The sequence below is a fragment of the Mesoplodon bidens genome (assembly GCF_964165515.1).
Source record: "Mesoplodon bidens genome assembly, chromosome: 2".
NCBI classification, from domain to species: Eukaryota; Metazoa; Chordata; class Mammalia; order Artiodactyla; family Ziphiidae; genus Mesoplodon; species Mesoplodon bidens.
The window spans coordinates 69,486,959-69,500,318 of record NC_138177.1 but is presented as its reverse complement, the minus strand read 5'-3'; the positions used below and the strand labels follow the sequence as shown (position 1 = coordinate 69,500,318).

The 13,360-nt window shown below is 53.1% G+C and overlaps 1 pseudogene across 1 annotated transcript; it reads left to right on the top strand.

Moving 5' to 3' along the window:
- The first annotated feature begins 1,229 nt into the window (after positions 1–1,229).
- Positions 1,230–1,671, top strand: LOC308629736 (mth938 domain-containing protein-like; annotated as a pseudogene). Its single transcript has 2 exons — positions 1,230–1,236; positions 1,300–1,671. The product of its transcript is annotated as a mth938 domain-containing protein-like (transcript).
- The last annotated feature ends 11,689 nt before the right edge of the window (positions 1,672–13,360 follow it).

The window sequence follows — 13,360 nt, the reverse complement described above, 5'->3', positions numbered from 1 at the left end:
CCTTTTGGTACTTTTCCCTATGGACCCCATCTTCTAGCCATATAGAATTGTCATTGGCTCTTCAAATGCAGTCTGCACCCCACGTGCACGGCCCCATGCTTTTACCAAGCAGGTCTCTCTGCCTAAAATGCCCTCATTACTCTCTCTACGTTCCTGGGACATTTTGCCACATCATCGATGTAGCACTCCTCTGTCCTTGAGAGATGGTGAGCTCTTTGAAGGCAGAGACTACACCTTAGTTCTCTTTTCAAGCTGGTGCCTTTGAATTTAACCTAATTGATTAGTATAGAGGAAAGACTTAGACATGAAATCCCTGGTCTGATTCCAGGCTAGGGGTGCCAACCACGTTGCATCTGGGCCGTCATTTACCTCACCTCCTGCCCTTAACAGGTATCACTAATTCATCACAGTACTTTTTCCCTCACTGAACCTCAGAATCTTTCTCAGCATGGTGATACAGGGAGCCATTTTCAATCCAATGCAGTTAGCCTTACAAACGAAACCTATTTGTTATCCTGGCAGGTCTGGGTCATAGCCAAAGGTCCCTATCTATCCTTCTTTCCCACTATTTGCCATCCAGATCTGTGCCATCTACTTGCTATGGGAACTTCAGTCAATCTCTTCATCTCTCTAGGGCTCAGTTTCCTCACCTAAGGAGGCAATAAAGCCTTCCATTATTTGGTTGGGATTACAGGAAATAAAGTATGTGAAATCTGTAAGGCCTGTATGCAAATATAGGATATTATTATTAGCCTACTTTGCAGATGAAAGAAAACTATCTACCAAATTAGAGAAATTAAGGCTCAGAGAGGTAAAGTAACTTGTTGATGTTTATTTAATGGCAAAGCCGGACCCTCTGTCTCCAAGTCCCGTGGACCTTCACTCATGTTGCCTCTCCACACCCATGTGGGCTTGATGATGCTCCAGCTACCTCCTGCCTTATTTGTCCTTTCTCCAGGGTAACAGTGATTCATGCAGTAGGACTTACTACAGCCCTGGAATTGGAGGAGGTTTCCAGTCCACCTCCTTCATCCTACCTCCCTATAATTCCATCATAATTCCCAAGGTGAAGCTCCCTCCAAAACCCATTCAACCTGCCAAGAGGTAGGAAAGGTGTTTAGTGAGGGATGACACATAGAACTCAGTTCCTACATCATGCCCTTTGGCCTCTTGCCCTCCTGCTTCCCCTTGGTGGCTCCAGCCAGCTGGCAGGCTGCTCAAAGCCCAGGATGAAGGGTAAAACATGGAGACGTTTGGGATCGCAACTCTGAAAAGAGAGGGCATTGGAGTTCAGTTAAGTTTCTTCTTCCCCTGAAATTGTTTCCCTCTCATAGGGGGCAAATGAAAGTACCAGGCTCTACTAAAATCTGTAAGGCCTGCAAAGTGTGGCCAGGGGGAAGTCAGGCTTGGGACTGGAGAGAAACAAGAACTGAGTGTTCTCCTGGTGTGCAGCCTACAGACGTGCAGGAAGCTGTCGAGAAAGGTGTGCTGACCCTTGTTATTGGCCAGGGGATGAGTGAGGCCTCGAAGGTACCCTCATTAACTGTGGAGTACCTCAGGAAACAAGGCATTGATGTGCGGGTCCTCCAGACAGAGCAGGCACTGAAGGAGGAAAATGCTTTGGTTACCCAAGGCATCAGGATGGGAGGGGTCTTCCATTCCACCTGCTGATGGAGGCTTAAGAGAATAACTCACTAAGAAATGATAAAAAAAAAAAGATTAATTTTTTAAAGAGCCCAGGATGGCCAGGCCCCAGAAGATAAGGTTTTTGGGGTGGAGGCCAGGGAGCCACTGAGCTGTCACCAGATCTGCCACCAGAATCTGAGAAACCAGAGAGAGGCCAACCTGATGGGACCGGTTCCTTAGGGTCCTGGAACCAGTGGGGCTCCCCACCTGAGAGAAGAGAGGGAGGCTGACCTACCTCCCGGCTGAAGCTCCCTTCTCTATACCTTTCTCGCCTGTGATCTTAGAAGCTGTGTGGCTGTGATGAGAGAGGTCTTGGACCTAGTCGGTGGAGGGTCCGAGAGGCAGTGTAGGCGGCGGGGAGGCAGGAGAGTTACCCCCTCCTGTCAATGATTCTCCTGTCAATCAGGAGAATCATTTCTGAACTGCTTCCTAGCCTGTGTTTTGTTCATCTTTGTGACCTCCTCAGTGCCTAGTATAGAGCTTTGTCTGAGTATTTCTTGGCTTAAAAGAGCCCCATAGCATTGATATTGTACATTTCTTTTCCCTCCCTCAGGCTCCCTTTTTGGTATGTGACCTGCTTCATCCTTGGGAAGTCCTTCCTCCGAGCTTCCCATTAAAGCGTCAACCTTCAGACAGCTGCGCGCACTGACTTGGTCTCTCCATCTGCCTTTACTCCAGGCTGAAGAGCTGTCTTCTCTCTAGTTTCCCTCAGTTCTCACTCCACACTGCCCTCAGCCCACTGCCATCAACACTCTGGTGTCTCTCTCTCATGAGAGGCCAGGTTGGGGAGGGCCCACAGTGGGTACGCAGTGCTTAGCATGGAGCCTCAATGCCAGAAATCCAGAGTCTTCTGCAGGAGGCAGATCCCTCTTTCATCGTGGGAAAGGAGAGAGGCGGAAAACTCCAGACCTGGACCCCAAACTGGTCCAGAGTCGGGCAACTGTGGATAGAGTTTCTCCCTGGACTGACCAGGTCCTCCTGGGAAGCCCAGTGCTTCCTGGTGCCCACGTGACCAAAGACAAGAGGACTGAGCTTGGGAGAAAGAAAAGTAGGAAAAGGAAGATGGAGGGGAAATGGAAGGATCCCAACTCGCAAGCCCCTAGAACAACAGGTGGGTCAGAGTATGTAATAAGCTGGCCTCTCCAGCATCAGCATTCTCGGTCCTCCACCCACCCCTCACACACAGCCTCTGCCCTCCAGCTACGCTAAGTTTCTCCCAGTGCTTGAACGGGCCATGCTTTCTCTTACCAACAGTTCTCGGCAAACAATGGGGCCTCTTCCGTGAAGCACTCTTCCCCTCCCCACTCCACTTGGTCGATCTCTACCCTTCCTTCAAGCCTCGGCTTAGATGTCACTTTCTCTAAGAAGCCCTTCCAGACGCCCACAGCCCCAGTGTGAGTTGCTGCCCCTCTGTGTCCCCATGGGCTGTGGACTTCCCCACCTCAGCCCTTGTGCTGGGTTTCCGCGTACCGCGTCATCCTATCCTCCCTGGGAGGTGGGTAATGCCATTGCCTTCATGTGAATGTGTGGAAACCAGACTCAGAAAGGTTAGCTGACTTGTCCAGAAGGACCACTAGTAAGGAAGAGGTGACTGCAAGTTGAACCCAGGCCCACTTAAACTGCACTTTTCATCTGGCCACCATACCATCATGGCATGTCGGCGCTGGGAGGCCCACATGGTCATCCTGTTCAACCCCTTCACTTCACTGAAGAGGAAGCCAAGGTTTAGAAAAGTTGAGTAAATTTTCCATAATCACACAGCCGGCTCATAGCACCAGAATCAGAGCAATAACCTTGGCTTTCTTCTTCATCCCAAGCTCTCTCTTCCTACAAGATCTTTTCTTAACCCCGGGGTCCTGAAGGGCCAACCTGGGAGCATTATCCACTGAGCTCTTCCCCTCCAACCAAAGCCCCAGCCTAGGGGTGTCCAGTGTGCCCCTCCCATCAGCAGGCCTCAGGAATCTCCTTGCCCCACAGCAGCTGGCCCAGAAATATGACAACAAGAAGAGCTAGAAGAAACAGCAGATAGCGGGCCCATTGGGAAGGGGCACATTCAATGATGTTCTCTGCTAGGGGCTGTGGAAATGATCAAGGGAGTTATCTGAGACAGCTGGAAGTCCATGGCCCACAAGGGCTCTGAGCCCCTTTGGAAATGTCTCCTAGGCCACCCAACCTCTATTCAATAGGCGGCTAAGCTGGGCCTCTCTTTCTCATCATGGGGAGTGAGTCCTCCACCTCTTTCCATCCTTCCCCTTTGCCTGGTAATCCCTTATACCCAGGAAATGCTTCCTGCTAAGTCAAAGTTTACTTGTTGCTGCCTAAGGAATTTGTTCTTATTTTTACCCTTGGTGGAGATGGAGACCCATAGGCACCCTGTGCTTCTGATGCATATTCAGGGAATTGAGCCACCTTCCCCGACAGGGGCCCTCGCCACTCCCTTTCCTTCTCAGGTTCCACATTTGAAGAGCAACCTCTGACCCTCACACAGAGAAGCCTGTCTCCAACAGGGGACATTTGGAAGGGCACTTGGAGTCAGAAGAATACACCAGAGAATAAGGGCTGGGAGAGGAGTGTTCCTGCATGGAAGACAGATGGATGATGCAGCTTCAGCAGAATCTGGCAGCCAGCCAGGGAGCATTCTAGGTGAGCAGTGGGGTTAAGGCATAGAAGGGTCCTGCAAGGGTCTTTGCAATTCTGATGTAAGGGAAACATCATGGAGATTGGCATTCGATAACATTTGCAGATGAACAAACCAACATCAGCTTAGTTCTCCATCTAATGGGGTTTCTGCAACTGTGACCCCATCAACCACCCCAGGTCCCAGCACACCATCGCGCAATCAGCCCTCAAATCCTCGGGGTCCTGGTCCTGGTAAGCTCGCCATCTCTTCCCTTTTTTTTTTTTTTTAAATCTTTTATTATTATCTCTTCCCTTTTTAGGGTACCTGCTCCAGGCTTCCAGAAGATGCCCCAGACCAGAATAGTAGGAGAGGCATAGACACGCCCTATAGATCCTTATACAGACATAGGATATTAACAGGGAAGGTCAGAGCCAGGTGTCGTGAAGGACTTATAATCAACAGAGATCTCAAACTCCAAACCCTGGCCAAGAAGGCCATGGGGCTCCTCTCTCCAGTGATCCGTCAGCAGTGGGAATGGGGCCCATGGGAATGTAGGAAACGAAAGGAGGTAGGCTCACCCTGCCTAGAGGCAGTCAAGGGTCAAGGTGAACTTTTGCGTTTCTGGACGCAGAATCCTGTTTAAGGTCCCTGTACCCATTGTTCTCCCCACTCCAACCCCAACATGCCCCCACTCTTCCCAAAGAAGGTGGGCAAAAGCTAATTCTGTGAAAATTCCACATGGGTTGGGTCATCTGAGTGAAGCCAAGAGGCAGATAGTGACCCTTCCCCCGCAAAATACAACCCAGAAAAACACCCAGCAGCAAGAGACTTCCATTCTAGAATGGAGTCCCAGTCTTGCCACCTGGATATGTCATGTCACCTGTCAGAGCCCTACTATAAAACGGGGAAATGATAACGAGGCCATCTACCTCACAGGGTGGTGAGAAGCCGTGACCCTGAGTGCACTGGGCAGATGCAAGGGCTGGTGGCCCTGGGCCGGTGCTGGGGCAGGCTGGGGTTGGTCATTCGCGCATCACTCCATTCAGTGTGTTTGGCTCCGCCCTGGGGCTGGGGTCCTGGCTCACCAAACCTCTCTGTGGTCTGTGGGATGGGGGAGGGGGGGAGGGGCGGGCGTGCTCACGGTTCAGCAGAGACCGTGTCCGTGGTTAACGTATAAGCGAGTGCGGTCTGGAGCAGCGGGACATTCCCCGCCCCAGGGCCACATTCTTGAGGTCACAACAAGTGCAAACTTGTTATAACCTGTGTTGGAGCAGCAGGGGGCAGCGAGGGCACGGGGTGGGGGGTGGTCGGGGGCTGGGGCGCTGGTGCTGAGCCGCTCGAGGCTGGAGGCTGGCGGAAGGGGTGCAGAGGGGATGGAGGGCGGGTGTGCTGGTGCATATGCGAGTGGCCGGTGCGGGTCTGTGTACCTGAGTCGGCCTGCTGGGTCTGGGCACATCCGCTCCGGCGTGCGTCCGGGAGCCGTGTTTGGGGCCGCATGCAAGACCGTGTGCCTGTGTGTCTCTGCATATATGAGCCTCCCGGTGGGAGGAGGAGGAGAGGCGGGAAGGCACGGGCCGCGGCGGCTGGGCATGTGGAACCGAGGAGTGGGCAGGCTGAGTGCCCCTTCCCCTTGGCCGGCCTCACGGAACCTGCATTCCAAGTCCATCCACAGACTGCCCCGCCCCCGCCCCCTGTAAGCCGGGGCCTCTCCCGCCCTTGGGCCCATCTCCCCAGCCTGCCCGGGGAGGAGGGGGTGGGGTCGCCTCCTGCCCATCCCCCCTGGCTCTGGCCCCACTCCCCCAAGCTCGCTGGGCCCTCCGGACACTGGGGCGGGTGGGGGTGGGAGCGGGGGGAGGCTCTGAAAGCAGGTGACTGTTTGGGGGAACTCGGGGACAGAGCCCCCATTGTGCCCGCCCCGGAGGCGCCTCAATGGAGCTCTGGGGCACAAAGGGGCTTTGACAATGGGCAGGACATTAGTATGCAGAGCCAGCCCCTCGGCCCTCTCCCTGTCCCACAGCCCAGGGGTGGGGGCTGGGGGGATGCTGGCCTCGCGGGTGGGGGCAGGGGGTGGGGCAGGGCTGAGACTGAAGAGATCTCAGCCCCCGGGGGCTCCCCTGGGGACACTGCCCAGGTGACAGGGGAGGGAGACTAGACCAGGGCCCCCAAACCTGCCACGAGCCAGAAAGGGCTTTCCAAATGGAAAAAACCAGGGGGACTGGGAGGGATGGGGGAGGAGGGGCTGTGGGAAGCCAGGCCCCTTCCTCCCAACTGGACTCGGGAAAGAAGCACGTGGACAGTCTGAGCCCACCCACTTTTGGCCTCAGTTTTCCCATCTATTCTAGGGAACTGTGTGGGTGGCAGAGGAAAAACTGAGCAATAGACAGCAAGGTCTCAAACATAAGCCCGCCCCGACTCCTCAGGCTCGGGGGCTGCTGGTGGGATCTGACCCTCCAGAATGCTTCTGCTCAGGGTGTGTGCTTGGGGTTTGGGTATTTAGGCTTCTGACAAGGTGGTGCCTGCAGCCCAGCTCAGGGGGATTTGGCTGACAGGCCAAAGAGCCAGGGCTGGCTCCTCCCACCCCTGCCCCTTGTGTGTTTGTCTGTCTCCCCATCTGCCTCATCCCCACCCCCACTGGCACCCTTCCCAAGGTGCGTGTACTGCCCGTGGCACCACAGCACAAAGGGCAGGGTCAGGAGCCACCGGGAAAGGGACCCAGAGCCTGGAGTGCTGGGAGACTGAGAGGAGGAAGGGGCTGCAGGCAGTGAGCAGGAAAGGGACACCCCAGGAGAAGCAGTGTTGCCCGATCACAGACTTCCTCTGCCCTGGGCCAGGAACCCTTAGGAGAGAGGGCTGGGGCCACTTTACAGAACTGCTCCCCACAAGGCAAGATGGAAAAACCTTCTGGGCTTAGCAATGTCTTCTCCTGGCTTGCTTTCTCCTTTTTCAGTTGCTGTTGAGGTCAGGAAGTCCCTCCCTGCTACCCGCCCTCAACTCAAGGCTTCCTGCTCTACTGCTATTGGCCCTGGATGGCACACTTGGGATTGCTGGGGGAAAGGTAAGTTCTGCTCCCCTCCTCTCACGACCTTGGTTGGGTTTTTTTCCCCCACTGAAAAAGTCTGGTGGGGAAAGTGTAGGGCTAAGAGTTATAACTCCTGGGCTCAGGGCCCAACAACCGTGTTAACTTTTCCTGGGACCTCACACAAGTCACTTTTCCTCTCTGGTTCAAGAAGCCCACATCTGCAATTTGGGAAAGGTCACTTCTGCATCGCACTGCCTTCTGGGCCCATGGGCAGTGGATTCAGGGGCAAGGCTCTGGTATTTAATAAGAGCTCATATTATCCAGCACTATGCTAGGCCCTTTTCTAGCGTTACATCATCTAATTCTCAACAATTCTAAAAAGTAGCCACTTTTTAAAAGCTGCATTTTATAGACGAGACAACTGAAGCACAGAGATGTTAATAATCTGCCCAAAGTCACACAGCTAGTGAGTGGTAGAACTGAGATTCGAGCTCAAGTAGATAGTCTGTCCCCAGGACCCACATGATTAACCACTACCCCATACTGCCTCCCTAGTGAAAACATTCAAAAGACCATGGGCAGCTAAGGGAGATCAACCTTAGGATGTTCAAATCACCTGGGGCTTTTCCAAACTATTTTCTGACGTTCCTCTGGACTAGTAATTCTCAAACTGTGGTCCAGGGACCCTGGGGGCTCCTGAGACCCTTTCAGAGGCTCTATGAGGTCAAACCTATCTTCATAATAATACTAATATGTTATTTGCTTCTTTTCACTTTCATTCCCTCATGAGTGTTCAATGGAGTTTTCCAGAAGCTACATTGCAATATGATATTGTAACATATTGAATGCAGAAGCAGATATGAAACACCAACTGTCTTCTATTAAGCCAGATATTGAAAAGATTTGTGAAAATGTGAGACAATGCCACTTACTAAACTTTTGTCTGTTTTTAAATATAGCTATTTTTTCATTAAAAATATGTCATCTAGGGCTTCCCTGGTGGCGCAGTGGTTGAGAGTCCGCCTGCCGATGCAGGGGACACGGGTTCGTGCCCCCGTCCGGGAAGATCCCACATGCCGCGGAGCGGCTGGGCCCGTGAGCCATGGCTGCTGAGCCTGCGCGTCTGGGGCCTGTGCTCCGCAACGGGAGAGGCCACAACAGTGAGAGGCCTGTGTACCGCAAAAAAAAAAAAAAAAAAAAAAAATGTCGTCTAAATTGACATGCAAAACGGGTTTATTGCTGTTATTTTTAAATGAATTAATGCATATTTTAAGGTTCCTCTCATTTCTAACCTATCAATGTAATCCACATTAACAAAAGCTCTTTGCAGTCTTCAATCATTTTTGAGATGTGAAGGGGTCCTGAGACCAAAAAGTTTGAGAACCACTGCCCTAGACTCAGACATCCTCGCCCTTTCCTCTTGCCATTGCCCATGTCTTTTTTACAGAGGGTCAACCAGGGAGATTTAGACGTGGGAAGAAGGTGTGTGCCCGGGTCTTGTGGTTGGGACTAGGATGGGGGTGGAGCTGAGGATATAACGCTAAAAGGTCAGGCCTAACCCGACTTGAGAGCTATGCCCACATGTCTCCCAGCTTGCAGGCTCCCACCCGGAGGCATGCTGCAGACAACGGGGCTGGCCCAGACTGGACTCTGGCCTCTGCCCCTTTCCCACTCCAGACGCCCACTGACAAGCCCAGCATCAGGCAGGAGCAGACCTCCCTGGCGAGGAGAGAAAGGTTCTGTGGATACCCACGTGGATTTTTGTGTTTGGGCCAGCAGCGCTTAATCTGCTGCTTATAATCTTAGGGTAAAACTGTCTCCACAGGATGGGGAGTTTAGTAGGAGAGGAGTTTCTCTGGAGGTTCCCTAGAGAGTTGGATAATAGAGTCTTACATATACCCTAGTCTAGGACACTCCTAAACCTCTGACGTCAGGGTCCTCCCCCAGAATTAGCAACCAGAAAGGTTTCCTACCTAGAGTCAAGCTGGTCAGTAGACAGTCTGTGCCCTGGGAACAGAGGGGTCCGGGGAGGGAAGAGATGCCTTTGCTTCAGGGAGTCGACAATCTGACAGGGGTGTAGGCCCCACCCTAGAGGAGCTCCTGTTATGGTAGGAGACAGGATGTCCCCTCCAACATTACCACTGCCCAGGTCATCCTGGGCAAATTCATAGACACGAAGGACAAGGAACAGGCAGGATGCTGAGGAGAAGGGGTACAAGATGACAGAGCAGATAGGGAAACAGAAGGATGGAGATTTGTAGGAGGGGCAGGACTTGGAGGGGTAGGCCTGTGTGAGGGCCCAGGGTGGAACGGGTGTGGCTCAGGGATTGCCATGGGATATGCTCCCCCAGAACAGGGTCTGAATCGATGGGGGTCCCAGAAGATAGGGGAACTGGAGGGGATGGGAGAAAGGCTGATATAAAGTAGCTTGAAGATTGTGATTGGGAGTTTTCATCTGAAAACCCACAGAGACGTCTGAGTAGCAAAGGGGCAAGATAAAACTGGTGCTTCATGATGACAGTTCCAGGGATAATTGTGTGTGGAGTAAAGAGGGAATCAAGGAGAAAGAAAGGTGGAAGTTAGAAAGATCATCAAGGAGGCCGCTTTGGCCTCCTTGAACAGGGGGCCAAACAGGCTGATCAGGGGGCAGAGAAGAGGCGGACTCACACACCTGAGGGGAGTTGTGGGGGAAATGTGGGCAGGGAGGGAAGAGGCAGGGCCATGGAGGGACAGGGGCGAGATGTCGGGGTAGAGAGAAGCCGGCGTCTTCGGCTGGAAGATATAAGTCACTCAGACGGGGAAAGAGACTGTTTAAGGGAAGCCCAGCAGCTCGGTTACATTGATCGAATCCAAGTTGGAGACAGCACATCTGCTTGGTGAAAACTCATGGAAAGAAGGGCCCAGGAGCGTGGAGACCCAGGCAACGCTTGGGTCTTGTTGGAATGAAGACAGAAACCTCATCTTAAACGACTTGATAATTCTCCCACCTTCCCAAACTCTAGAAGGGCGGAGAGACAGAGACCTAGGACAGACCTCAGAAAAGCCACAGAGAAGGGCTGCAGCGGGCCCAGGAGCCAGGCAAGATGACGGAGAAGAAAGAGTCACAGAGGTGGGAGAACCATAACAGCCAACAACTGCACTTTTTATTTTTAACATGTTGAGCACCACTCAAAGCCCTTTACAAATATCGAGTCTTTTAATACACAACTATAATTAGCCCCATTGTAAGGCTGAGGAGACATTTGTAGCTACTAAGCAGTGAAAGCAGGATTTTAAACCCAGGAAGTCTGACTCCAAGGCTGTGCTCTTAACCACTACGCCTCTGCCTCTCAGACAACAGAAAGGAGCCCTGAGACAGCACTGTGGGGTCGCACTTTCCCTCCAGAAGAGGACTCTTGACAACTGTTACAATAATCCATGCGCTTCTCTGAGCTTCACAGCTCCCCCTCACAAGCCTTAATGATGGGCTTTTTTTTTTTTTTTTTTTTTTTTTTGCGGTACACGAGCCTCTCACTGCTGTGGCCTTTCCCGTTGCGGAGCACAGGCTCCGGACACGCAGTCTCAGCGGCCATGGCTCACGGGCCCAGCCGCTCCGCGGCATGTGGGATCTTCCCGGACCGGGGCACGAACCCGTGTCCCCTGCGTCGGCAGGCGGACTCTCAACCACTGCGCCACCAGGGAAGCCCCCGATGATGGGCTTTTTTGTTGGGGGTGGGTTTGTTTTTGTTTGGGTCCAGAAGGTGGTCTGCCTCTCTTTCCCAAACTCCATTTCAGATCTCTTTCCTTTTATGGACCTGTTTCCTGAAATCTAGCCTAAGTCCTTCAAGCTGCAGCCCCAATCCTTTCCCCAGGTCTTCTGCCATTGGAGGGAGAGCAGAATGGCCATATCCACTCCTTCTATGCTACACCTTTTTAGGGGCCTGAAGTGCTAATTCAGTCCTCTGAAGCCCATGCTTCTCCAGCCTCTTTCTCCAGGCCACCCAGTTCAGTTTTCGCTTCTCTCCTGAATTCCAGAGCCAGCCCCTCCCTTCTCCCCCACCTCAAATCCAGCTCCCAGCTGGCAGACACCCACGGGAGAGTTTTTCCCATAATCCCTTTCTCTGTGCCCTTTCAAGCTTCTGATGTGGGGAGGGGATGAAGAGGGGCCACTCAGATGCACTGTCTCCATGAAAATGGTGGCAACACGTATATTAAACTTGGATGAAGGGAGAAAAGCATTGAACGCAGCCTGTGGAAGAGACAGGGTGATGCGGTAAACTCAGAAAGCTCTGATTCCCAAGAGCCTCCCCTGCCAACCAGCCTTCACTGGGTGCTAAAACACTTGGATTCCAGATCTCCCATCTCTCTAATCTTTCTGCAGTTTCATCTTAGCAGTGTGGCTCGGACTATCCCTTCTCTCTGCCCCTTCCAGGGCCTCACCACCATCCTGGACAGTTTGGCATTAACCCGGACAGTAGCACTGACCAGTCAGGCAAGAGAAGAATCTAGGCCGGGGAGGGGAGGGAGACTGGAGCTTTTTTCCTTCCGTCCTAAATAACCCTTGGCAGGAAAGTTGAGGGGCTCCATTGCCCAACATCTCTTTCCCTCCCCACTGATGCCAGGAGGTTCGGCCTATCTTCCATCTTGTGTGCAGAAACCAAGCATTTTGCTAAAAGACGCAGGGGGTCTTTTCTCCTTTGTAGAAGTGGGTCTTTCTGCATGACTCAACCCCTGCCCCCCAGAGCCCTTAAACCCCTTATTCCATCAATCCGGGCATGACCCCAGAGGACTTGATCTAAGCCCACTCAGACCCAAGTGTCCCAGCCTCTCTGGTCCCTAGGGAGGACCAGGGAAGGAAGCCCCTGGGTCTTCTGCCACGCCCTTCCCTTCTAGCCCAAGCCAACCAGGTTGGAGTTATAAACGAGCTCGTGCACAGAGGAGGTGCAAGTGTGGGGATGGGGCGCCGTTCAGTGGGGCACAGGGAGGAGGTGAGGGATGCCAGGAGTCGGACAGCTAACCCTCCCACGCAAACGTATGTGTCCACAGACCGCATGTAGGGCAGATGTTGGGCAGACAGACTTTTTTCCCTCAGGGTAGGGGGCAGCAGTGGGATTCTGCATTGGAACCACAGAAGGATTGGGACCCTAACCCTGCCCCCGCCAGCCCTCTCCACTTAGTGGAGTCGTTGCCATTTGATATTCACTGAGACAAGTTGGCTGCTCAGCTCGGGGTGGGGGGCGGGGGGATGGCTCAGAAAACAGCAGCTTCTTTCAGGACCCAGGTTGGCAAGGGCTTTGGGAGGCTGGACTGGCCCAGATCACCCCCCAACACCCCCTCTCTCCCTCCCTCGCCACCACCACCAAAGGACTGGAGGGCGGGGAAGAGGAGTTGGCACTGCCTGGGCCATGCCTATTGCCTCTGCAGACCAGGCCTGGCCCCTCTCCCTGGCATGATGCCTTCCCTCCCCCTCCTCCCTCGTTTCCTCCTCCCTGAAGAACCAGCTATAAGCCAGGACACTTGGTTGCTTCTACACTTGGTCCCCCGTACCCAGCCTATACCATGAGGAATTAACAAGCCCTGCACAGGATGGTGCCCACCATCATGCCAGGAACACGTAACAGAACAGAAATCCTTGGAGACTAGGAACAGCGTTTCAAGATGAAACTGAATGGAATTCAGTGGTAGCTTCTGGTCCCTTCTCAGACTGGTTTCCTGATACCCACTCCAGGCCCTCGTCACGCCTAAACAAGTGTCACTCCTCACAGAAGGGCACCAAGTCTCCCATCATCATCTCCCTCCCACCCAGAAAGGCCTAAAGCAGTCCTGGTGAGGAAAAAAAAATTCAAGCATCGTGGCCAAGGCAGACGGGCCAGAAATCTTTAACCAGAATGTGTATCGATAAGCAACAGAATCAGGCTTTAAGCCTAGGCCTCCTTTGGGGTCCAAATCTGTACTGGCTTCTTCACCACCCCCACTTCCCCATCTGCCTCACTCTGCCTGGAGCCCTTCATTAACAAGCATGAGATCTCAAGATACAAGAGGTCCTGCTCCCACTT